At 40.3% G+C, this 5,523-nt stretch overlaps 1 pseudogene; it reads left to right on the top strand.

The window, feature by feature from the left end:
- Window positions 1-4,324: 4,324 nt before the first annotated feature.
- Window positions 4,325-5,224, top strand: LOC118016641 (annotated as a pseudogene).
- Window positions 5,225-5,523: the final 299 nt, after the last annotated feature.

The following is a 5,523-nucleotide window of genomic DNA, read 5'->3' as shown; positions in this document are numbered from 1 at the left end:
CCTTGGAGAAACGGCTGATTCCAGGGCTGGGGTAGGGGAAATAAATGATGAGCCTTGAACATTTTTGTTGTGCCAGAAAGTAAAAGACCTTTAAAAACATTTTGAAATGACACAGATACCAGCTAGAAGGAACTTTTCATGGTCAGTTGTGAGACAATGGGGGCAACAAAACCACCATAGCAATAGAGTGTAACATATAAATAAAGATGAGTATGAGTCCATATACATATAAGTTAATAATTAAAAAATAAGTAAGTAGGGGGAGAAGACACAGCTCTTTCTTATAGCAGAATTCCATTTAATAAATGTAAAAGAAATGATGGAAAGAAAATCAACATTTGCCATCACACTAATAATTATTGCAGACTGGAGTCATTCATGGATGCTAAAACTAAATGGGATATTTGCATAGTGTCAAAGTGTCTCCCACAAAATACTTATTAATTACAAAGGGAAAAGAGTAATTTTACAGAGGAGAAACCTGTTAGAAAACGCCTTAGTAAATTGGTCGAAGTGAACATTCTCATTTATGGGACAAATTGACCTAATTTACTACCTGACAGGATGCAATGAAAACAACAACATTGTTTCCCTGATATTTCTACCAAAAATACATGACCTGAATCTAAACATGAGTAAATATCAGAAAAAATAAAATTTGGGGCACTATACAAAACAACTGGTCTGTAATCAAAAGAGTCAAGGCCTTGAAAGTCAAGGAAAGACTGAAGAACTACTCCATACTGAGGGAGAAATATCTGAAAGCCAAATAAAACATGTGATCCCCGACTGGAGTGTTTTGCTATGAAACACATACTGGGACACTTGGAAGAACCTGAATGAGGTGTGTGGATTCGATGATAGGAATGTATTAATGTTAATTTCCTGCTTTTGATTATTGTATTGGGGTTAAGTAAGACAATACCACTGTTCATAGGAATTACATATAAATTCTAAGTTATTTGGGGCATCATACCAGCAATTTAGTCTCAAATGGTTCAGGAAAAAATATTCTTTGTACTATTTTTGTGACTTTGTTTACAAGTTTGAAATTATTTCAGAAGAAAACAATGTTCACATCAGCATTATTTGCATTAGCCCCAAACTGGAAACCATACAAAGGTTCATCAACAATGAAGAATGGATAAATGAATTCTAGTATATTCATATGGTAAAATATTATATAAAGCAACAAAATGAGCAAACTATAGCCACATGCAACAACTTAGAGCTCATAAATATAATATCAAGCAAAATGAAGCCAAATATAAAAAAAATGCATACTACATTATTCTGTTTTCATAATGTTCAAAAACAGGTAAAATTGATCTGTAATGACAAAGGTCGTGATGGTGGTTACCTCCGAGAAAGCAGGAGACCACGATTAGGAGAGGCACGAGAGGCTTCAGGTGTACTAGCAGTGTTCTGTTTTTTGACCTGCGTTGGGGTCACACATGTTCTGCTCACTTAGTGAGAATTCGCTGAACTCTTATGATTTGTGCATTTTTGTATTATGGTTTTCATAAAAGTTAAAGAAGACTTGTGATATTAAGAAGGAAATATGTCACTTTGAATATTTCTATCAGAAGAGATAGCTGATGGGACGCCTGGGTGGCTCAGGCAGTTAGGCATCTGCCCCCAGCTCAGGTCATGATCCCAGGGTCCTGGGATCGAGTCCTGCATCGGGCTCCTTGCTCAGGGAGGAGCCTGCGTCTCTCTCTGCCTGCCACTCCTCCTGCTTGTACTCTCTCTCTGACAAATAAATAAATAAAATCCTTTAAAAAAATTAAAAAATAAAAAATAAAACAAAATAAAAACAAACCCTCCTTAAAAAAAAAACGAGAATAGGGGCGCCTGGGTGGCTCAGTCGTTAAGCGTCTGCCTTCGGCTCAGGTCATGATCCCAGGGTCCTGGGATTGAGCCCCACATTGGGATCCCTGCTCCGCGGGAAGCCTGCTTCTCCCTCTCCCCCTCCCCCTGCTTGTGTTCCCTCTCTCACTATGTCTCTCTCTGTCAAATAAATAAATAATCTTTAAAAAAAAAAAAACAAAACCAAGGAGGCTAGAATTATTGGGACAATATATTCAAAGTTCTAAGAGAAAAAAAACAAAAACAAAAACAAAAACAAAAAACGAGAATAGCTGAAAATTAATGAACTAAACACCAACTGAAACCAATATTTTTAAAAGAACAGAACAAAACCAAAATAAAAGGGATGAAACAATAACTTAAGAATGGAAATTAATGAAATGAAAATGGAGATATAGGGGCGCCTGGGTGGGTCAGTCAGTTAAATGTCTGCCTTCAGCTCAGGTCATGATCCCAGGGTCCTGGGATTGAGCCCCAATCAGGCTCTCTTCAGCGAGCCTCTCCTTCTGCCTACTGCTCTGCCTACCTGTGCTCTCTCTCTCTCTCTCTCTGTCAAATAAATAAAATCTTAAAAAAAAAAAAAGAAAGAAAATGGAGATATAATAGAGAATATAATACAATAGAGAACAAAGCCACAAGTTGATTATTTAATAAGACTAGTAAAATTGATAAGCCTGTTGTGAAACGGATCAAGAAAAATGAGGAAGAGGCAGGTAAGGTAAGAAATGTGAAGGTGGGGGCGCCTGGGTGGCTCAGTTGGTTAAGCGACTGCCTTCGGCTCAGGTCATGATCCTGGAGTCCCGGGATCGAGTCCCGCATCGGGCTCCCTGCTCGGCAGGGAGTCTGCTTCTCCCTCTGACCCTCCTCCCTCTCATGTGCTCTCTCTCATTCTCTCTCTCTGAGATAAATAAATAAAATCTTAAAAAAAAAAAAAAAGAAATGTGAAGGTGGCCATAAGTACTGATGTAGTTGAGATAAAAGCAAAATAAAACAAAAACATTGCCAGCAACTTCCGGCAAATAAATTTGAAAATTTAAATGAAATGGAAGAATTTCTACAAAATATTAGTTAAGACTGACTCAAAATAGATAGAAAACCTGAATGATCCTATAACCAATCAAGAAAAAGAATCAAGGGGCACCTGGGTGGCTCAGTCGGTTAAGCTCTGCCTTTGGCTCAGGACCTGGTCTCAGGGTCCTGGGATCAAGCTCCCTGTCGGGCTCCCTGCTCAGTGGGGGGCCCACTTCTCCCTCTCCCTCTGCTCTCCACTCCCCCCAACCCCACTTGTGCTCTCTCGCTCAGTAGATGAATGTGCTCTTGTGCTCTCTTCTTTCAAATAGATGAATAAAATCTTTGGGCAAAAAAAAGAATCAATTGTTAAAGTACCAGATTTAAAAAATATGTTCTTTCAAGGGTACCTGGCTGGCTCAGGCAGTAGAGCATGCTACTCTTTCTGTAGGAATGTGAATTCAAGCCCCATGTTGGGCACAGAGCTTACTTGAAAATTAAAAAAACCAAAAAACAATAAGGGATGTTCTTTCAAACATTTAAGGATGAGATAATTCCCAAGTTGTACAGCTCCTCCAGAGAACAGAAAAAGGGGAACATACCCCAACTCATCATATGAGGCTAGAATGTAATCTCCACCAGGATAGACATTTTTCTCTTTTGTTCATGATATGTCCAAGTGCCTAGAATAGCTAGCACCTTGGGTATAGTGGGCATTCAAAAAAATTTTTGTTCAGTGAATGAATGTATAGAATAGTCTTGAAACTAAAACCAGGTAAGGTCAATAAAACAAGGACAATAAGCCCATTGTCATTTACGTACGGCTGCAAAACTCCTAAACACAATAGTAGCAAGCAAAATCCAGAATATACAAAAGTGATACTTGTATAACAACGAAGTTGGGTTTATCCCAGAATACAGGGGTGATTAGGAAATCTATTAGTGTAGTCTACCACGCTAACAGATTGAAGAGGGGAGAAACATACTTATTTTAGACGAGGCAAGGCAGGTCACAATTGGGAAATTACATAATTTATATTATTATACCTAAAATATATAGCAAATTCCTTTAAAAATCAATACAAGAGGGGCACCTGGGTGGCTCAGTTGTTAAGCGTCTGCCTTCTGCTCAGGTCATGATGCCAGGGTCCTGGGATCGAGCCCCGCATTGGGCTCCCTGCTCCGAAGGAAGCCTGCTTCTCCCTCTCCCACTCCCCCTGCTTGTGCTCGCGCTCTCTCTCTCTCTCTCTCTCTCTCTTTCGCTGTGTCTCTGTGTCAAATAAATAAATAAATAATCTTAAAAAAAAAAAAACAAATACAAGAAAGACAACACACCTGCCCCCCAAATGAGCAAAGGACAGAATCAGATATTTCACAAAAGCAGGAAGACGAATGGGCACTAACATGACAAGAGCCTCGGCTTCATCAATAAGCAGGGACGTGAAAAATAAAACCTCAGAGCAGCAGCCGTGGAGGCGCCCCGCCCGCACAGCCCCCGCGCTGGTGCAGCCGCCCTCGCTCCCTCTGCTCCTCTTCCTTCGCTCGCACCAGGGCTGATCAGCCGACCTAAGAACAGATTGCAGAGTTCAAGGAGGCTTTCTCCCCATTTGGCAAAGATGGCGATGGCACCATCACAACAAAGGAACTTGGAACAGTCATGAGGTCACTGAGTCAGAACCCAACAGAACTTGAATTGCAGGATCTGATCAACGAGGTGGATGCCGACGGTAATGGCACCATTGACTTCCCAGAATTTTTGACTATGATGGCTAGAAAAATGAAAGATATAGACAGTGAAGAAGAAATTCGCAAGGCATCCAGAGTCTTCGACAAGGATGGCAACAGTCAATCAGCGCGGCGGAGCTACGTCATGTCACGGGAGAAAAACTAACAGATAAAGAAGTAGATGAAATGATCAGAGAAATAGATATTGATGGAGATGGGCAAGTCAACTATGAAGAATTTGTACAGATGATGACTGCCAAATGAAGGCCTACTTTCAACTCCTTTCCCCCCTTCTAGAAGAATCAGATTGAATCTTTTACTTAGCCTCTTGCAAAAAAAAAAAAGTTCATTTACTCATTCTGTTTCTATATAGCAAAACTGAATGTCAAAAATACCTTCTGTCCACACAAAATCTGCAAGTATTGGTTGGTGTTCCTGTCCCCTAGAGATCAAGCTACACATCAGTTCTACGATATAAACACTTGTACTACCTTAATGATAAGGAAGCACCTAGTGGACTCCTTGCAGTTCCATTTGCTCATGATTAATACACTGTTTGGGCTGGCCAGTTTTTCATGCAAGCAGCTTGACAATTGAGCACAGTCAGGCATTTGTATTAAAAGCGAAAAATGTAAAAAACAAATTTAAAACTTCTTCAAATGTGTTCTAATTCAACTTGTTAGTATAAATTGTCATAGCTGGTTTACTGAAAACAAAACATTTAAAATTGGTTTACCTCAGGATGCTGTGCAGAAAAATGGGTGAAGGATAAACTGTCTAGACGTAGCCCCACTTAGCAGGACGGCACTCTCGTATTTCCGGGTGCCCCCACCCATGGTGACCATGACACGCATCCCGGTGGCATGCTGTGTGTGTTGGTTTAGCGTTGTCCCGTGTTGTCCTAGAGCGAAATGGGTGTCA

Source organism: Mirounga leonina, unplaced genomic scaffold (assembly GCF_011800145.1).
Source record: "Mirounga leonina isolate KUSES-001 unplaced genomic scaffold, KU_Mleo_1.0 Mir_168, whole genome shotgun sequence".
Classification (NCBI taxonomy): Eukaryota; Metazoa; Chordata; class Mammalia; order Carnivora; family Phocidae; genus Mirounga; species Mirounga leonina.
This window is presented reverse-complemented; position numbering and strand designations above follow the sequence as displayed.